This window comes from Tursiops truncatus, chromosome 15 (genome assembly GCF_011762595.2).
Source record: "Tursiops truncatus isolate mTurTru1 chromosome 15, mTurTru1.mat.Y, whole genome shotgun sequence".
Classification (NCBI taxonomy): Eukaryota; Metazoa; Chordata; class Mammalia; order Artiodactyla; family Delphinidae; genus Tursiops; species Tursiops truncatus.
This window is the reverse complement of record NC_047048.1, coordinates 83078198-83099502: the sequence shown is the minus strand read 5'-3', so window position 1 is coordinate 83099502 and position 21305 is coordinate 83078198. Positions and strand designations below refer to the sequence as shown.

Sequence of the window (21305 nt, the reverse complement as noted above, 5' to 3'; positions counted from 1 at the left end):
GTGGTCGGCCACCCTTCCAGTGAGTGGGGTATATTATTGGGTCATCTGGTTTTGTTAATGTCAAATATAAACGTATTTGTTTCCTGCCACAGACTCTATTTCTATCTTTTTCCCTAAAGGCAAAGAATTTTTTTAAACTCTTTCCAAAATCTCAAACATCGACTTATTCAGACAACAAATGCTTCTTGATTAATGTTGTTAATTTTAAATTAAGAGCCTAACCGCATGTGGAATTTTAAAATGGAGAAAATTGCAGGTCTTGCAACAGAATGAAGAAATTCATTCCATTTCTAAGACAGGTGTATTTCCGGGTGGCCCAGGTCATGAACAAGGATACATGAAGGTTTTGTCTCCTCTCTGGCCTCAGTTTCCCCTTCTGTGAGCAAGGGTGTGAAGCGAGGTGTAGGGCCCTTTCAACAGGAAAGCTCTAGTTTCATTTTCCTATGACGGCACATAAACAGCACAGCCGACAGTCACTAGGAGCCGGCTGGAGCGCTGGAAAAGAGGTCTGAAAGAGTGTATTTCTTCGCCCAGAGACACCTGAAATTTCACATCCTTGTGTGCACATGTGTGTTGTTTCTCCTCTCTTTATGCACCACTTGGAATTCATTTGCACTGTCTCGACTGGTGAGGCAGGAAGACTGGAAACAGTTATATTTGTCGAAATGATCTTGTAAGTATGCTTATTATAGTTCCCATCCCTGCCAATTTTAGGCTGTTTGTCCAAAGAGGATGCCATTCAAAAGATTTACGTAATGCTTTCTGTAACGCGACTGGGGAGCAAACTTTCTCCAAGCGCATCTCCAGCTGCACTGTCCACCTATTTATGGGAGTGTGGCAGGTGGGCGGTCACTGTAAGGTCCAGCCTGCCCATCACATAATAGCTGCTGCTGACTTGAGGGCATGTCACCGGCATTGTGCGGGCCAGGCTGAGGAGCCGTGGCAACTCTGGGGAGACGTTTTCTCAGTAAATGAAGGCTTTGTGTCTATAGAAGGTCGTAAAGAACGAAGAGACCTATATGGAAATAATTCTTTCCTGAAAATATTTTTCACAGCACACTGGAATTCAAGAACAATTTTTTTTATTGGGGTATCATTGACATGCACCATTATATTAGTTCCATGAGCACAACACAATAATTCAATCCATATATGTATGTATTTCGAAATGATCATCACAATAAGTCTACTTAATATCTGTCACCATTTATAGTAACAGATTTTTTTTTCTTGTGATGAGAACTTTTAAGATCTACTCTCTTGGCAAGTTTCAAATATGCGATTTGGAATTATTAACTAGAGTCGCCATGCTGTACATTTCAGTTGCTTTAAGCCACCTAGTTTGTCCTTTGTAATAACAGCCCTTGGAGACGAGCACACGGGTCCAAACACATTCTCTGCATATGGAAGCTTGGCTGATCGTTTACAGGTGCGGATTTGGCATAGAGCAACAGAAAATGGGGTTCTCAGGGCTCTTAGGACAGAGACCAGCCACTCTGCCCCCTGCTGAGGGCTCAGCATCACCTCTGACCATATGACCCCTCACCTCCTGCAATCCGCCAGCTCTGTTGTTCTTGAATGAAGTGGTTGAGTGAGTTAATCAGGCAGAGCATAAATGCTAACAAACTTTTCAAAGATAACTCGACTCAGAATTTCCCAGATTAAAAACAACAACCAACCGTAACAGACTTTGTGCACTAACTTCTTTCCCAAACCCTCCCTTCTCTTGGGTCCTGGAAGCTGCCACAGCCCAAAGCTGAGGATGTGCAGGCTCTCAGGACTGGAAATGGCAAATACGGGAGCAGGACCCTGCTTCTGTGGCTTGTCGTGGAATCTGAGACAAAGACCTGCAGCAGAGTCACAGCTTTGTCCTTTGCTTCATGTCAGGATGACAAAGCAAGGGGAGGGGATTTGGGGAGAAAACTGTCGTAGACATTGCAGCTCTTCAGCAGAATGGGTACCAGTTTTAAATCTGGATCAGAGGAGGGGGAGGGGGTGCCTGCTTTGCATGTCAGAGCTGGTCAGAAGCCAGTGTGGGAGGAAAAGGTAGGGGTGGAAAGGAATAGGTTACTTACAGCCCGCTCAGCAAATAATTGGGCACCTCCCAGGTGCAAAGGTCTTCGTCAATTAAGGGTCCAGAGTGTGGATTGCTCAAAACCTCTGAATCCTGCTGCATCCCATTCTCTCCCTTGGCCTTGATACCCTGGAATCTATATAAAGCTGCTTTCAACAAACACGGAATTGCTACCCACGGTCCAGTCCTACTGCCCAGCCAACCCACCACACCCTCCGACGTGAATTGACCTGCCTGGGCTCTGTGCTAACACAACAGAAAGGAGAAAAAATACACCTCTGTTTTCTAATGAGTCCAGTTAGGGGTGAGGGCAGGAGCAAGACAAAGATGGAGACAGGGTTTGATTTGTGATGTATTCAAATCCAGGTGAACATGGGCTACTGAAACAGGATTCTACCAGAACACACAACTCCTCATGGCAAAAAGTAACCAAGAGGGCTTCCCTGGTGGTGCAGTGGTTAAGAATCCGCCTGCCAATGCAGGGGACCAAGGTTCAAGCCCTGGTCCGGGAAGATCCCACATGCCGCAGAGCAACTAAGCCCCTGTGCCACAACTACTGAGCCCCTGCGCCACAACTACTGAGCCTGTGTGCCTAGAGCCCATGCTCCTCAACAAGAGAAGCCACCACAATGAGAAGCTCGCGCACCGCAACGAAGAGTAGCCCCCGCTCGCCACAACTAGAGAAAGCCCGCACGCAGCAATGAGACCCAACACAGCCCAGAAGCAAATAAAATAAATTTATAAAAAAAGGTTCTTCCATGTTAAAAAGTAGCCAAGAAAGTCCTCCGAACACCAAGCAAAGGGTGCCAAATGAGGCATCAAATTTCAGAAGCAGAGCTGGCTAGAGGACTGGGAACTTTTTGTATGCTCTTTTGTTTACTGTTACACCCCAGTGGCTATGAAAGCACCTGGCTCAGAACGAGTAGCCAATCAGTAGTAGCAGCCCCGGCCCTGAGTAAACAGAGCAACCATTTCACCAGGGCTGCGAAAACAGAAAGATGCAGATTCTCTGTATTACCTCATTGACTCCCGCAGAAAAGGACAAGCATTAGCTCCAATTTCAGGTGGAGGAAATGAGGCTTAATAAGGTGAAGTTAAAACCTTTAAAAACCGGACGCCCAGGCCACACCCCACTAACCCAGCGCAGGCCCAGCATCTTGACCCCCGCCCACTGCAGGGCCTCCTGCCTCGGCCCTCGGCGGGTTTATAAGGAGGAACTCAGCAGCAACGCGAGTCTCACGGCTCTCCCTCCCGCTCTGAGGAGCGTGACTAAGCAGGTCGTGACCCACAGGCGTATGCAGCAGCGTTAACTCCGTCCACTGTAAGTACAAACAGAACAAGCCCATACTTTTCTCACCTTGATTCTACTGTTTCCCAGTTGAGCCGAGGCAACTGGTGGGGGACGGGGGGATTTAGCTTTCCCACCCCCATCGGTTTGCTCGAACCGTCTTTGACATACTCAGTTGAGATTTTCTCAGTCTTATGTAAGATGAATAGACGTATCCTTAGGAAATGCGTTGATACAAATCTAAAAGTGTGTGTACTGTGTATACCGGTTTTAAGGCCAGTCCCCTTAGCCTGTTCCCACTACTCTCCCAAACAGAGCACGGCGCTAAACCCCTCCTTTGTATAAATTCTGGAAAAGCCTTTTCCTCCCCGGTACTAAAGTTCCCAGCCCCCTCGCTCTCAGCTGCAGCCGATCACATGCAGTCCACCCCCGACCCCTTATCCTCGAAGGGGCAGAGCCAGCTGGAGCTGTGCTCTCCGTTCCTGGCACCTGGCAGATAGATCCCACGCGCCAGGTTGTGGGTACCCGTCCCTGCTCACCTGCAGCATCAGCAGTGCGAGAAGAAGCAACAGCACGGACTGGGCCCTGGAGCTCATGCCGATGTGGGGATGCCTGGGATACTCCCACAGCCTGCGGGCGATGGTCAGTCCTCCGGACCGTGGGCTCACCTGCAGCCCAGCCTTTCCAGCAGGCCCTCTCCTCCAGTCACTCTTCGGTCACTTTGTCCCAGGCATTCTCATCTCAACTCTCCCCTCCCTTCTCCCTGGCCTTTCTTTTTTCTTTTTTTGAATTTTATTTTATTTATTTTTTTATACAGCAGGTTCTTATTAGTTGTCCATTTTATACATATTAGTGTGTACATGTCAATCCCAATCTCCCAATTCATCCCACCCCCCCACCCCGCCGCTGCTTTCCCCCCTTGGTGTCCATACGTTTGTTCTCTACATCTGTGTCTCTATTTCTGCGCTGCAAACCGGTTCATCTGTACCATTTTTCTAGGTCCCACATATATGCGTTAATATACGATAATTTGTTTTTCTCTTTTCTGACTTACTTCACTCTGTATGACAGTCTCTAGATTCATCCACATCTCTACAAATGACCCAATTTCATTCCTTTTCATGGCTGAGTAATATTCCATTGTATATATGTACCATCTTCTTTATCCATTCGTCTGTCGATGGGCATTTAGGTTGCTTCCATGACCTGGCTATTGTAAATAGTACTGCAGTGAACATTGGGGTGCATGCGTCTTTTTGAATTATGGTTTTCTCTGGGTATATGCCCAGTAGTGGGATTGCTGGGTCATATGGTAATTCTATTTTTAGTTTTTTAAGGAACCTCCATACTCTTCTCCATAGTGGCTGCACCAATTTACATTCCCACCAACAGTGCAAGAGGGTTCCCTGTTCTCCACACCCTCTCCAGCATTTGTTGCTTGTAGATTTTCTGATGATGCCCATTCTAACTGGTGTGGGGTGATGCCTCATTGTACTTTTGATTTGCATTTCTCTAATAATTAGTGATGTTGAGCAGCCTTTCATGTGCCTCTTGGCCATCTGTATGTCTTCTTTGGAAAAATGTCTATTTAGGTCTTCTGCTCATTTTTGGATTGGGTTGTTTGTTTTTTTAATACTGAGCTGCATGAGCTGTTTATATATTTTGGAGATTAATCGTTTGTCCATTGATTCGTTTGCACATATTCTGAGGGTTGTCTTTTCGTCTTGTTTATGGTTTCCTTTGCTGTGCAAAAGCTTTGAAGTTTCATTAGGTCCCATTTGTTTATTTTTGTTTTTATGTCCATTACTGTAGGATGTGGATCAAAAAAGATCTTGCTGTGATTTATGTCAAAGAGTGTTCTTCCTATGTTTTCCTCTAAGAGCTTTATAGTGTCCAGTCTCACATTTAGGTCCCTAATCCATTTTGAGTTTATTTTTGTGTATGGTGTTAGGGAGTGTTCTAATTTCATTATTTTACATGTAGCTGTCCAGTTGTCCCAGCACCACTTATTGAAGGGACTGTCCTTTCTCCATTGTATATCCTTGCCTCCTTTGTCATAGATTAGTTGACCATAGGTTTATCTCTGGGGTTTCTATCCTGTTCCATTGATCTATCTTTCTGTTTTTGTGCCAGTACCATACTGTCTTGATTACTGTAGCTTTGTAGTATAGTCTGAAGTCAGGGAGCCTGATTCCTTCAGGTCCATTTTCCTCTTTCAAGATTGCTTTGGCTATTCGGGTTCTTTTGTGTTTCCATACAAATTGTGAAATTTTTTGTTCTAGTTCTGTGAAAAATGCCAGTGGTAGTTTGATAGGGATTGCATTGAATCTGTAGATTGCTTTGGGTAGTATAGTCATTTTCACAATATTGATTCTTCCAATCCAAGAACATGGTATTCTCTCCATCTGTTTGTGTCATCTTTGATTTCTTTCATCAGTGTCTTACAGTTTTCTGAGTACAGGTGTTGTACCTCCTCAGGTAGGTTTATTCCTAGGTATTTTATTCTTTTTGTTGCAGTGGTGAATGGGATTGTTTCCTTAATTTCTCTTTCTGATCTTTTGTTGTTAGCGTATAGGAATGCAAGAGATTTCTGTGCATTAATTTTGTATCCTGCAACTTTACCAAATTCATTGATTAGCTCTAGTAGTTTTCTGGTGGCATGTGTAGGATTCTCTATGTATAGTATCATGTCATCTGCAGACAGTGACAATTTTACTTCTTTTCTGATTTGGATTCCTTTTATTTCTTTTTTGTCTCTGACTGCCATGGCTAGGACTTTCAGGACTATGTTGAATAATAGTGGCAAGAGTGGACATCTTGTCTTGTTCCTGATCTTAGGGGAAATGCTTTCAGTGTTTCACCATTGAGAATGATGTTTGCTCTGGGTTTGTCATATATGGCCTTTATTATGTTGAGGTAGTTTCCCTCTATGTCCACTTTCTGTAGAGTTTTTACCATAAATGGGTGTTGAATTTTGTCCAAAGCTTTTTCTTTATCTCTTGAGATGATCTTATGGTTTTTATTCTTCAATTTGTTAATATGATGTATCACATTGATTGATTCGTGTATATTGAAGAATTCTTGCATCCCTGGGATAAATCCCACTTGATCATGGTGTTTGATCCCTTTAATGTGTTGTTGGATTCTGTTTGCTACTCTTTTGTTGAGGATTTTTGCACCTATATTCATCAGTGATATTGGTCTGTAATTTTCTTTTTTTGTAGTATCTTTGTCTGGTTTTGGTATCAAGGTGATGGTGGCCTCATAGAATGAGTTTGGGAGTATTCCTTCCTCTGCAATTTTTTGGAAGAGTTTGAGAAGGATGGTGTTAGCGCTTCTCTAAATGTTTGATAGAATTCACCTGTGAAGCTGTCTGGTCCTGGACTTTTGTTTGTTGGAAGATTTTTAATCACAGTTTCAATTTCAGTACTTGTGATTGGTCTGTTCATATTTTCTATTTCTTCCTGGTTCAGTCTTGGAAGGTTATACCTTTCTAAGAATTTGTCCATTTCTTCCAGGTTGTCCAATTTATTGGCATAGAGTTGCTTGTAGTAGTCTCTTAGGATGCTTTGTATTTCTGCGGTGTCTGTTGTAACTTCTCCTTTTTCATTTCTAGTTTTATTGATTTGAGTCTTCTCCCTCTTTTTCTTGATGAGTCTGTCTAATGCTTTATCAATTTTGTTTATCTTCTCAAAGAACCAGCTTTCAGTTTTATTGATCTTTGCTATTGTTTTCTTTGTTTCTATTTCATTTATTTCTGCTCTGATCTTTATGATTTCTTTCCTTTTGCTAACTTTGGGTTGTGTTTGTTCTTCTTTCTCTAGTTCCTTTAGGTGTAAGTTTAGATTGGTTATTTGAGATTTTTCTTGTTTCTTGAGGTAGGCTTGCATTGCTATAAACTTCCCTCTTAGAACTGCTTTTGCTGTATCCCATAGGTTTTGGATCGTTGTGTTTTCATTGTCATTTGTCTCTAGGTATTTTTTTATTTCCTCTTTGATTCCTTCAGTGATCTCTTGGTTATTTAGTAGTGTATTGTTTAGCCTCCATGTGTTTGTGTTTTTTATGTTTTTTTCCCTGTAACTGATTTCTAATCTCATAGTGTTGTGGTCAGAAAAGATGCTTGATATGATTTCGGTTTTCTTAAGTTTACTGAGGCTTGATTTGTGACCCAAGATGTGGTCTATCCTGGAGAATGTTCCGTGTGCACTTGAGAAGAAAGTGTAATCTGCTGTTTTTGGATGGAATGTCCTATAAATATCAATTAAATCTATCTGGTCTGTTGTATCATTTAAAGCTTGTGTTTCCTTATTAATTTTCTGTCTGGATGATCTTTTCTTTGGTGTACATAAGGTGTTAAAGTCCCCCACTATTACTGTGTTACTGTTGATTTCCTCTTTTAGAGCTGTTAGCGTTTGCCTTATGTACTGAGGTTCTCCTATGTTGGGTGCATACATATTTATAATTGTTATATCTTCTTCTTGGATTGATCCCTTTCGTAGTGTCCTTCCTTGTCTCCTGTAACATTCTTTATTTTAAAGTCTATTTTGTCTGATATGAGAATTGCTCCTCAAGCTTTCTTTTGATTTCATCTGCATGGAATATCTTTTTCCATCCCCTCACTTTCAGTCTGTATGTGTCCCTAGGTCTGAAGTGGGTCTCTTGTAGACAGCATATATATCGGTCTTGTTTTTGTATCCATTCAGCTAGCCTGTGTCTTTCGGTTGGAGCATTTAATCCATTCATGTTTAAGGTAATTATCGATATGTGTATTCCTATTACCATTTTCTTAATTGTTTTGGGTTTGTTTTTGTAGGTCCTTTTCTTCTCTTGTGTTTCCCACTTATAGAAGTTCCTTTAGCATTTGTTGTAGAGCTGGTTTGGTGGTGCTGAATTCTCCTAGCTTTTGCTTGTCTGTAAAGCTTTTGATTTCTTTGTCGAATCCAAATGAGATCCTTTCTGGGTAGAGTAATCTTGGTTGTAGTTTATTCCCTTTCATCACTTTAAATATGTCATGCCACTCCCTTCTGGCTTGTAGAGTTTCTGCTGAGAAATCAGCTGTTAACCTTATGGGAGTTCCCTTGTATGTTATTTGTCCTTTTTCCCTTGCTGCTTTCAGTAATTTTCCTTTGTATTTAATTTTTGCCAGTTTGATTACTATGTGTCGCAGCGTGTTTCTCCTTGGGTTTATCCTACCTGGGACTCTCTGCACTTCCTGGACTTTGGTGGCTATTTCCTTTCCCATATTAGGGAAGTTTTCAACTATAATCTCTTCAAATATTTTCTCGGGTCCTTTCTCTCTCTTCTCCTTCTGGGACCCCTATAATGTGAGTGTTGTTGCATTTAATGTTGTCCCAGAGGTCTCCTAGGGTGTCTTCATTTCTTTTTCATTCTTTATTCTGTTCCACAGCAGTGAATTCCACCATTCTGTCTTCCAGGTCACTTATCTGTTCCTCTGCCTCAGTTATTCTGCTATTGATTCCTTCTAGTATATTTTTCATTTCAGTTATTGTACTGTTGATCTCTGTTTGTTTGTTCTTCAGTTCTTCGAGGTCTTCATTAAACATTTCTTGCATCTTCTTGATCTTTGCCTCCATTCTTTTTCCGAGGTCCTGGATCACCTTCACTGTCATTATTCTGAATTCTTTTTCTGGAAGATTGCCTATCTCCACTTCATTTAGTTGTTTTTCTGGGGTTTATCTTGTTCCTTCATCTGGTACATAGCCCTCTGTCTTTTCATCTTGTCTGTCTTTCCGTGAATGTGGTTTTTGTTCCAATGGCTGCAGGATTGTAGTTCTTCTTGCTTCTGCTGTCCTCCCTCTGGTGGATTAGGCAAACTAATCCCTGGCCTTTCTTGGTTTATCAGAGTGGGGTGGGCTGAGCCTTAGCCTTTAACCTCATTGGCTACAAGCAGAATTCTTAGGAAGGGAGTGGACGGAAATAAAACTGCCCCTGCCACACATACAGCAGACATGAGGCTGGGAATCTGACCCCAGGAGATTAGGGCTCAGTCAGAGGAAAGTGAAACCAGTGGCTCTGAGGAACTAGGGGTTTAGTTTCTTTATTTTTAGTTTCCAAAAATCAGTGAAATGCCCAGTGATCTCTTTCTATAGCAGGGTATTTTAATATTTATTTCCTTATAGTCTCTATCATTTGAAACCAAAGAACTGGAAAAGGAAAGGATAACTTTATCAAGGAAAAAAGAAAAAGTATACTTTTTACTTTGCAAAGCACTAACAATCTTTATCCCAACCATGTCTCGAGGCTCTGGGGTTTGTAGACTTCTTCTACCAAAATCTCTTTTATGCTTAGATGAGTCTGGCTTTTTGAGTTTGGGGTTAAAGGAAGAGGGAGGAGGGATGGGAAAGAGACTCCCTACGGGTGGGGTCTCTGTACCAACCTGGGGTCTTTGCATTAGAATTCTGAAAAAAAGACAAGTTGAGGTTCTACCATACCAATACTTAAGGCTGCAATGACCAAGTTTAAAACACAATCTGACATCCATTAGTCCTCATTACCTTAACCTATTACCTTGTTATCTCATCACCTTGTTTAAAATAGTAAACAGTTTTTGAGCAGGTGAAATAGAAGGTAGGCTTTCTTGCCTTACCGTACATTCATAGCTCCACGAGAGGCTGCTGCACATTTTAATTCGAATAGTTTATAATCTGAATCCAAATTAATAGTTTGTTATTGAAAAGAGTAACTAATGTAATTTTAAGACGTCTCTGTATTTCCTGTGCATAAAGAGAAGCATAACAATAATTATCAAATTTACAACCTTGCATTTATTTTCAACGTGGATTTTTAAAAATTTTATTTATTTATGGCTGTGTTGGGTCTTCATTTCTGTGTGAGGGCTTTCCCCAGTTGTGGCGAGCGGGGGCCACTCTTCATCGCGGTGTGCTGGCCTCTCACTGTCGCGGCCTCTCATTGCAGAGCACAGGCTCCAGACGCGCAGGCTCAGTAGTTGTGGCTCATGGGCCCAGTTGCTCTGCGGCATGTGGGATCCTCCCAGACCAGGGCTCGAACCCGTGTCCCCTGCATTAGCAGGCAGACTCTCAACCACTGCACCGCCAGGGAAGCCCCTCAAAGTGGATATTTTGATTCCATGTAAGTCTATTCAAAAACTTGATTAAGTTAGAGTCACTAATTCAGAATTTATAGGTGAGGTAAACTAAACCATGTGGAATGTTCATGAGAGATGCAGGTCGTACACTCCCAATGCTGGCGCTGAAAATGTTGATCAAGAAAGACAGTGTGGGGTTTCCCTGGTGGCGCAGTGGTTGAGAGTCCGCCTGCCAATGCAGGGGACAGGGGTTTGTGCCCCGGTCCGGGAAGATCCCACATGCTGCGGAGCGGCTGGGCCCGTGAGCCATGGTCGCTGAGCCTGCGCGTCCGGAGCCTGTGCTCCGCAACGGGAGAGGCCACAACAGTGAGAGGCCCGCGTACCGCAAAAACTAAAATAAAATAAAATAAAAAGAAACACAATGTGTTGGCCTCCAGAGATCCGGAGAGGGGCTGGGGAATGCGAGTGAAGGGTTCCACTTTTATATTTGCTTTAAGTTGAAGAAAATTAGTATTTTAATATTTTAAAAAGCAAACAAATTTTCAACATCCTCAAACATTTAAAACTAACTGAGCAAGAAGCCAGTTTCCCATATGGCAGTCCTTCTCAGTTAGGCTGTGACTCACTGGGCTGGTGACTCTGGGCTTCACCTGCCTCATGTCTTAGGTGAGTCAGAGCTGGAAGATGTCAAGTTTCTCTGTTCTGTGTATCCACAATTCCGGGGAAAGACCATCAGTGTTCCTGTGTCCTTGGAAGTGCAGTAATACCTTATGGCCACAAGGTGGCAGCTCCCAGCTCAATGTAAGCTGAAATGAAGAAAGTGATGGTGAGATAAAAGTTTCTTGATTAAAAGGAAGGTGAGGGTGAGAACTAATTATCTAGACTCTACATTCACACCTTGGGTGTTGAGGGGTGCCCAACCCACCTCAAGTTCTCGGTGGTTTTTTTTTTTTTTTTAAATCTTTATTGGAGTATAATTGCTTTACAATGGTGTGTTAGTTTCTGCTTTATAACAAAGTGAATCAGTTATACATATATCCCCATATCTCTTCCCCCTTGCGTCTCCCTCCCTCCCACCCTCCCTATCCCACCCCTCTAGGTGGTCACAAAGCACCGAGCTGATCTCCCTGTGCTAAGCGGCTGCTTCCCACTAGCTATCTATTTTACTTTTGGTAGTGTATATATGTCCATGCCACTCTCACTTTGTCACAGCTTACCCTTCCCCCTCCCCATATCCTCAAGTCCATTCTCTAGTAGGTCTGCATCTTTATTCCTGTCTTACCCCTAGGTTCTTCATGAAATTTTTTTTCTTAAATTCCATATATATGTATTAGCATACGATATTTGTCTTTCTCTTTCTGACTTACTTCACTCTGTATGACAGACTCTAGGTCCAACCACCTCATTACAAATAGCTCAATTTCGTTTCTTTTTATGGCTGAGTAATATTCCATTGTATATATGTGCCACATCTTCTTTATCCATTCATGCGATGATGGGCACTTAGGTTGTTTCCATCCCCTGGCTATTGTAAATAGAGCTGCAATGAACATTTTGGTACATGACTCTTTTTGAATTATGGTTTTCTCAGAGTATATGCCCAGTAGTGGGATTGCTGGGTCATATGGTCGTTCTATTTGTAGTTTTTTAAGGTAACTCCATACTGTTCTCCATCATGGCTGTACCAATTCACATTCCCACCAGCAGTGCAAGAGTGTTCCCTTTTCTCCACACCCTCTCCAGCATTTATTGTTTCTAGATTTGTTGATGATGGCCATTCTGACTGGTGTGAGATGATATCTCATTGTAGTTTTGATTTGCATTTCTCTAACGATTAATGATGTTGAGCATTCTTTCATGTGTTTGTTGGCAGTCTGTATATCTTCTTTGGAGAAATGTCTATTTAGGTCTTCTGCCCATTTTTGGATTGGGTTGTTTGTGTTTTTGTTATTGAGCTGCATGAGCTGCTTGTAAATTTTGGAGATTAATCCTTTGTCAGTTGCTTCATTTGCAAATATTTTCTCCCATTCTGAGGGTTGTCTTTTGGTCTTGTTTATGGTTTCCTTTGCTGTGCAAAAGCTTTGAAGTTTCATTAGGTCCCATTTGTTTATTTTTGTTTTTATTTCCATTTCTCTAGGAGATGGGTCAAAAAGGATCTTGCTGTGATTTATGTCATAGAGTGTTCTGCCTATGTTTTCCTAAAGAGTTTGATAATTTCTGGCCTTACATTTAGGTCTTTAATTCATTTTGAGCTTTTTTTGTGTATGCTGTTAGGGAGTGCTCTGATCTCATACTTTTACATGTAGCTGTCCAGTTTTCCCAGCACCACTTATTGAAGAGGCTGTCCTTTCTCCACTGTACATTCCTGCCTCCTTTATCAAAGATAAGGTGACCATATGTGTGTGGGTTTATCTCTGGGCTTTCTATCCTGTTCCATTGATCTATCTTTCTGTTTTTGTGCCAGTACCATACTGTCTTGATTACTGTAGCTTTCTAGTATAGTCTTAAGTCAGGGAGCCTGATGCCTCCAGCTCCGTTTTTCATTCTCAAGATTGCTTTGGCTATTCGGGTTCTTTTGTGTTTCCATACAAATTGTGAAATTTTTTGTTCTAGTTCTGTGAAAAATGCCAGTGGTAGTTTGATAGGGATTGCATTGAATCTGTAGATTGCTTTGGGTAGTAGAGTCATTTTCACAATGTTGATTCTTCCAATCCAAGAACATGGTATATCTCTCCATCTATTTGTGTCATCTTTAATTTCTTTCATCAGTGTCTTATAATTTTCTGCATACAGGTCTTTTGTCTCCTTAGGTAGGTTTATTCCTAGATATTTTATTCTTTTTGTTGCAGTGGTAAATGGGAGTGTTTTCTTGATTTCACTTTCAGATTTTTCATCATTAGTGTGTAGGAATGCCAGAGATTTCTGTGCATTAATTTTGTATCCTGCTACTTTACCAAATTCATTGATTAGCTCTAGTAGTTTTCTGGTAGCATCTTTAGGGCTCTCTATGTATAGTAGCATGTCATCTGCAAACAGTGACAGCTTTACTTCTTCTTTTCTGATTTGGATTCCTTTTATTTCCTTTTCTCCTCTGATTGCTGTGGCTAAAACTTCCAAAACTATGTTGAATAAGAGTGGTGAGAGTGGGCAACTTTTTTTTTTTTTTTTGAGAGTGGGCAACTTTGTTTTGTTCCTGATCATAGTGGAAATGCTTTCAGTTTTTCACCATTGAGGATGATGTTGGCTGTGGGTTTGTCATATATGGCCTTTATTATGTTGAGGAAAGTTCCCTCTATGCCTATTTTCGGCAGGGTTTTTATGATAAATGGGTGTTGAATTTTGTCGAAAGCTTTCTCTGCATCTATTGGGATGATCATATGGATTTTCTCCTTCAATTTGTTAACATGGTTTATCACATTGATTGATTTGCATATATTGAAGAATCCTTGCATTCCTGGAATAAATCCCACTTGATCATGGTGTATGATCCTTTTAATGTGCTGTTGGATTCTGTTTGCTAGTATTTTGTTGAGGATTTTTGCATCAATGTTCATCAGTGATATTGGCATGTAGTTTTCTTTCTTTCTGACATCCTTGTCTGGTTTTGGTATCAAGGTGATGGTGGCCTCATAGAATGAGTTTGGGAGTGTTCCTCCCTCTGCTATATTTTGGAAGAGTTTGAGAAGGATAGGTGTTAGCTCCTCTCTAAATGTTTGATAGAATTCGCCTGTGAAGCCATCTGGTCCAGGGATTTTGTTTGTTGGAAGATTTTTAATCACAGTTTCAATTTCAGTGCTTGCGATTGGTCTGTTCATATTTTCTATTTCTTCCTGGTTCAGTCTTGGCACGTTGTGCATTTCTAAGAATTTGTCCATTTCTTCCAGGTTGTCCATTTTATTGGCATAGAGTTGCTTATAGTAATGTCTCATGATCTTTTGTATTTCTGCAGTGTCAGTTGTTACTTCTCCTTTTTCATTTCGAATTCTATTGATTTGAGTCTTCTCCCTTTTTTTCTTGATGAGTCTGGCTAAAGGTTTATCAATTTTGTTTATCTTCTCAAAGAACCAGCTTTTAGTTTTATTGATCTTTGCTATCGTTTCCTTCATTTCTTTTTCATTTATTTCTGATCTGATTTTTATGATTTCTTTCCTTCTGCTAACTTTGCGTTTTTTTTGTTCTTCTTTCTCTAATTGCTGTAGGTGCAAGGTTAGGTTGTTTATTCGATATGTTTCCTGCTTCTTAAGGTGCGATTGTATTGCTATAAACTTCCCTCTTAAAACTGCTTTTGCTGCATCCCATAGGTTTTGGGTCGTCGTGCTTTCATTGTCATTTGTTTCTAGGTATTTTTTTATTTCCTCTTTGATTTCTTCAGTGATCATTTCGTTATTAAGTAGTGTATTGTTTAGCCTCCATGTGTTTGTATTTTTTATAGATCTTTTCCTGTAATTGATATCTAGTCTCATAGCGTTGTGGTCGGAAAAGATACTTGATACAATTTCCATTTTCTTAAATTTACCAAGGCTTGATTTGTGACCCAAGATATGATCTATCCTGGAGAATGTTCCATGAGCACTTGAGAAAAATGTGTATTCTGTTGTTTTGGGATGGAATGTCCTGTAAATATCAATTAAGTCCATCTTGTTTAATGTATCATTTAAAGCTTGTGTTTCCTTATTTATTTTCATTTTGGATGATCTGTCCATTAGAGAAAGTGGAGTGTTAAAGTCCCCTACTATGAATGTGTTCGTGTCGATTTCCCCTTTTATGGCTGTTAGTATTTGCCTTATGTATTGAGGTGCTCCTATGTTGGGTGCATAAATATTTACAATTGTTATATCTTCTTCTTGGATTGATCCCTTGATCATTATGTAGTGTCCTTCTTTGTCTCTTGTAATAGTCTTTATTTTAAAGTCTATTTTGTCTGATATGAGAATTGCTACTCCAGCTTTCTTTTGGTTTCCATTTGCGTGGAATATCTTTTTCCATCCCCTCACTTTCAGTCTGTATGTGTCTCTAGGTCTGAAGTGGGTCTCCTGTAGACAGCATATATATGGGTCTTGTTTTTGTATCCATTCAGCCAATCTGTGTCTTTTGGTGGGACCATTTAGTCCATATACATTTAAGGTAATTATCGATGTGTATGTTCCTATTCCCATTTTCTTAATTGTTTTGGGTTCGTTATTGTAGGTCTTTTCCTTCTCTTGTGTTTCTTGCCTAGAGAAGTTCCTTTAGCAGTTGTTGTAGAGCTTGTTTGGTGGTGGTGAACTCTCTCAGCTTTTGCTTGTCTGTAAAGGTTTTAATTTCTCCATCAAATCTGAATGAGATCCTTGCTGGGTACAGTAATCTTGGTTGCAGGTTTTTCTCCTTCATCACTTTCAGTATGTCCTGCCACTCCCTTCTGGCTTGCAGAGTTTCTGCTGAAAGATCAGCTGTTAACCTTTGGGGATTCCCTTGTGTGTTATTTGTTGTTTTTCCCTTGCTGCTTTCAATATGTTTTCTTTGTATTTAATTTTTGACAGTTTTATTAGTATGTGTCTTGGCGTATTTCTCCTTGGATTTATCCTGTATGGGACTCTCTGTGCTTCCTGGACTTGATTAACTATTTCCTTTCCCATATTAGGGAAGTTTTCAACTATCATCTCTTCAAATATTTTCTCCGTCCCTTTCTTTTTCTCTTCTTCTTCTGGAACCCCTATAATTCGAATGTTGGTGCATTTAATGTTGTCCCAGAGGTCTCTGAGACTGTCCTCAGTTCTTTTCCTTCTTTTTTCTTTATTCTGCTCTGCAGTAGTTATTTCCACTATTTTATCTTCCAGGTCACTTATCCGTTCTTCTGCCTCAGTTATTCTGCTATTGATCCCATCTAGAGTATTTTTCATTTCATTTATTGTGTTGTGCATCATTGCTTGTTTCATCTTTCGTTCTTGTAGGTCCTTGTTAAATGTTTCTTGCATTTTGTCTATTCTATTTCCCAGATTTTGGATCATCTTTACTATCATTATTCTGAATTCTTTTTCAGGTAGACTGCCTATTTCCTCTTCATTTGTTAGGTCTGGTGTGTTTTTATCTTGCTCCTTCTTCTGCTGTGTGTTTTTCTGTCTTCTCATTTTGCTTAACTTACTGTGTTTGGGGTCTCCTTTTTGCAGGCTGCAGGTTCGTACTTCCCATTGTTTTTGGTGTCTGTCCCCAGTGGCTAATGTTGGTTCAGTGGGTTGTGTAGGCTTCCTGGTGGAGGGGACTAGTGCCTGTGTTCTGGTGGATGAGGCTGGATCTTGTCTCTCTGGTGGGCAGGTCCACGTCTGGTGGCGTGTTTTGGGGTGTCTGTGGACTTACTATGATTTTAGGCAGCCTCTCTGCTAATGGGTGGGGTTGTGTTCCTGTCTTGCTAGTTGTTCGGCATAGGGTGTCCAGCACTGTAACTTGCTGGTCGTTGAGTGAAGCTGGGTGCTGGTGTTGAGATGGAGATCTCTGAGAGATTTTTGCCGTTTGATATTATGTGGAGCTGGGAGGTCTCTTGTGGACCAGTGTCCTGAAGTTGGCTGTCCCACCTCAGAGGCACAGCACTGACTCCTGGCTGTAGCACCAAGAACCTTTCATCCACACGGCTCAGAATAAAAGGGAGAAAAAGTAGAAAGAAAGAGAGAGAGAGAGAGAGAAAGGAAGGAAGGAAGGAAGAAAGAGGGAAGAAAAGGAAGGAAGAAAGAAGGGAGGGAGGGAGGAAGGCAGGAAGGAAAGAAAGAAGATAAAATAAAATACAGTTATTAAAATAATAAATAATTATTAGGAAGAAACATTTTTTAAAAGAAAAAACAAAAACAAAAAACAAAATAAACAAACAAAAAACAGACAGATAGAACCCTAGGAAAAATGGTGTAAGCAAAGCTATACAGACAAAATCTCACACAGAAGCATACACATACACACTCACAAAAAGAGAAAAAGGGGGAAAAATCGTAAACCTTGCCCCGAAAGTCCACCTCCTCAATTTGGGATGATCCGTTGTCTATTCAGGTGTTCCACAGCTGCAGGTACATCAAGTTGATTGTGGAGCTTTAATCCGCTGCTCCTGAGGCTGCTGGGAGAGATTTCCCTTTCTCTTCTTTGTTCTCACAGCTCCCAGGGGCTCAGCTTTGGATTTGGCCCCGCCTTTGCATGTAGGTCGCCGAAGGGCGTCTGTTCTTCACTCAGACGGGAAAGGGTTAAAGGAGCCGCTGATTCGGGGACTCTGGCTCACTCAGGCCGGGGGGAAGGAGGGGCACGGAGGGCGGGGCGAGCCTGCGGCGGCAGAGGCCGGCATGACGTTGCACCAGCCTGAGGCGTGCCGTGCGTTCTCCCGGGGGAGTTGTCCCTGGATCCCGGGACCCTGGCAGTAGCGGGCTGCACAGGCTCCCTGGAAGGGGGGTGTGGAGAGTGACCTGTGCTCGCACACAGGCTTCTTGGTGGCGGCAGCAGCAGCCTTAGCGTCTCCTGCCCGTCTCTGGGGTCCGCGCTTTCAGCTGCGGCTCGCGCCCGTCTCTGGAGCTCCTTTAAGCGGCGCTCTTAATCCCCTCTCCTCGCGCACCAGGAAACAAAGAGGGAAGAAAAAGTCTCTTGCCTCTTCGGTAGCTCCAGACTTTTCCCCGGACACCCTCCCGGCCAGCCGTGGTGCACTAACCCCCTGCAGGCTGTGTTCACGCCGCCAACCCCAGTCCTCTCCCTGCGATTCTACCGAAGCCCGAGCCTCAGCTCCCAGCCCCGCCCGCCCCGGCGGGGGAGCAGACAAGCCTCTCGGCCTGGTGAGTGCCGGTCGGCCCTGATCCTCTGTGCGGGAATGTCTCCGCTTTGCCCTCTGCCCCGCTGTGGCTGCGCTCTCCTCCGCGGCCCCGCTGTGGCTGCGCTCTCCTCCACGGCCCTGAAGCTTTCCCTCTCCGCCACCCACAGTCTCCACCCGCGAAGGGACTTTCTAGTGTGTGGAAACCTTTCCTCCTTCACAGCTCCCTCCCACTGGTGCAAGTCCCGTCCCTATCTTTTTGTCTCTGTTTATTCTTTTTTCTTTTGCTCTACCCAGGTACGTGGGGACTTTCTTGCCTTTTGGGAGGTCTGAGGTCTTCTGCCAGCGTTCAGTAGGTGTTCTGTAGGAGTTGTTCCACGTGTAGATGTATTTCTGGTGTATCTGCTAGTGTTAGAGGGACTCCTACAGAGGTAGGGGGTGGCTCTGTTTCACCGTGGGGACAAGGACACTGGCAGCAGAAGTTCTGGGAAGTACTCCTTGGCGTGAGCCCTCCAAGAGTCTTCTCAGTGTTTTTTATAATGATAAACGCACCATGAGTGCATCTCAGCAAGGATTTTGTCTTGGATTCTCCCTGTCAGTCAGGGTTCCTACAGTTGCCAGGCACTCACTGAGTTTCATTTTCAGGGTTGTTAGTCAAGACGACTGAAACATGTTCATCTTCCATCTTTTCAGGGAAAAGCATGTTTCATGGGAGGTTTCTACTGGCCCAGGAAGTGGTGAGTAGAGTCATTAACTGAGAATAAAGAAGCAGTAGTTCACAACGTTCTGAAAAGAGACACCAACAGTTAGGACCAGACACCTCAGCGTTCCCCCAAATGGCAGGACTGACCCTGTGGCCCACAACCTGCACCACAGCCCAGTCTCCTGGTCCCAGCCCACCCACTGGTGAGGAGTCCAGGGGGGCGGGTGTCAGCTGGCTTCCTTGGGCCTCAGTTGCAGTGAGAGCTGATCCCACCTTCCCTGCTGCAGATGGATGGGATGCTTTCTTTCCACTTCAGGAAATCGGTGAGTTGGATTTTTCCTGTGAATGGGATGGGAGCTTCCTGAGGATCACTGGTCAAGCACGAGGGTCGCTGCAAGCCGAGGCCCTGGCGTCCCAGCCTGGCTTAGACTTCTGCTCGGACAGTGGCTGGCTGGCCGAGCCCTGTGCCCAGCTGAGTTGAAGGGCCTTGTGGTGGCCAGCAGGACTCAGAGAAGGATAACGGAAAAGTGCCCATCACTTCCTCCGTTGAGTGTGGCGAGGAAACCGAATTTCTCCCGTTGGTCAAGTCAACATCAAAGAAGGGAAATGGTCGGGTATGAGCCTTCTTCCTGCCCCCGCAGTGGGATGCTGCTGGTTGGGAGTGGGGGATACCTCATATGCATAGAGGAGTCCAGAGTCGGACATTTGGACGCCTTCTCCATGGAGGTGAGACAACCTAAGCGACCACCTGGAAACAGAAGAAGGAGGGAAGGAAGGTGTCCCAGTGGGACCCACAGCCATGCCCTACTGTGCTGGTGGGAGCTAGAGAGAAGAGGGGAGAGTCTGTTTCTTCATAGTCATGGGAAAAGCTTAACTTCTGAGAACAGTCTCCAAGAGACAAAACAGAAGACAACCCAAGGAAGGGCTGTGCTTCCAGAAATGGGGAAGTGGTTCCCACAAGCCCAGCCCTGCCTTATAGAATGATCACCTTTCAACAAAACATAAAACAACAACTGCCTGGAGCCTCTGGAGAGAGACCAAAGGCGCAGAAACTAAAGGGAACCAGGTGCCCAGAAAAGGACGGACAGACGGAGGATGGACAGACGGGCCGAGAGCCAGGTGTTCATGCAGGATCTGGGTACTGAGTGTGTGGGTGTTCCCTGCACAGTTCTTTCAAATTTTCTGTATGTTCACAATGTTTTACAATACAATATTGGTGAAAAAAGTCACTGGAGTGAATTTGACTCCAGCAGTAAAAAATAAAATAAAATAAAAAAATCCAAGTTATTATTAAGTGTAGTTTTACTCCAATGTTAATATCACGTATCCAGTTGTAGCCCAATATCTAACACACATACAGGGGAACACATCTAATGTGTTAGATTTCATGAGAGAATAAAATAATGCATCACTTGTATTTCCTGACTTATTTTCAGTGACTCACAAATGTTTGTCTCCTATCTGGGTGCTTTGTAGTCACATAGGTTGATCAGAAGTGGTCCCTTATGTTTCAGTATTTTGAGTCCGCCACCAAGAGCTGGCCAGAAAATTGCCTTTGAGAGATTTTAATCTCTTGCCCCTATTTGTTCAACTAATCATTGTAGATGAACAATTGGGGGGGGGGGATGCTGCCAAACACAACAGATTGGAGCGTTTTTCGCTTTGTGCAAGTATTCTGATAGTAGCATCACCAAGCTCTTTCTTCAGTTGTTTATGTATGTAAATGTTTTTATGCTTTTTTAGGGAAGAAGAAGGGAGGTAAAGATTTGAGGCTATTTACTTTGTCTCCCCACATAAGCTATCCTGTTGAGGTAAAAATATATGCTTCTTTTTTAAATTAGAATATTTTCAGTTAAACTTGGTAGATCATTCATTATTGCAGAAGACCTGTTAGCAAAAAGCATTTCATTTCAGTATTTAGAAAATTGAACAACATAGGAAAAGGGCCAAGCCTTCCTTTTCTTTCTGTTTCCTTTATTAAGGTGGACATCTCCAGAGAGATGAGTTCAGAGGAAAACCTTGGTGACAGGAAAACCTGGCCAAAATGTTGAATGAAGAATGTGAAAAAGTCAGCTGAAGGGAGGGTGAGTTCTCTACACCTGGAGTTTAAAAATAGAAGAGTGTGGATGTAAGAAAAACATACTCAAGGTGGATGTGTTCTGAGAAACCTCCACTCCTTCATACCCACCTGTGGCACAGGTCATCAGAGCCATGAAGCATGCAGGTTAGTGTCCTATTTTCTTTTTTATTGAAGTATAGTTGATGTACAATATTAATAAGTTACAGGTGATTCACAATTTTTAAAGATTATATTCCATTTATAGTTATTATAAAATATTGGCTATATTCCCTACATATATCCTTTTAGCTTATTTTATACATAACAGCTTGTACCTCTGAATCCCCTACCCTATATTACCCCTC

General features: G+C 42.6%; 1 long non-coding RNA gene across 2 annotated transcripts in view; it reads left to right on the top strand.

Annotated features, from left to right (window-relative positions):
* The window catches only part of LOC109551335 (uncharacterized), a 39811-nt gene extending 19473 nt beyond the window's left edge, over window positions 1–20338 (top strand). Inside the window, exons 6-8 of one of the 2 annotated variants that reach the window (XR_012326415.1) lie at window positions 2441–3395; window positions 17993–18203; window positions 18872–20338. This is a non-coding gene — a long non-coding RNA (uncharacterized lncRNA). The remainder of the gene's footprint in view (window positions 1–2440; window positions 3396–17992; window positions 18204–18871) is intronic. The other variant, XR_012326416.1, reaches the window with a different exon arrangement.
* The last annotated feature ends 967 nt before the right edge of the window (window positions 20339–21305 follow it).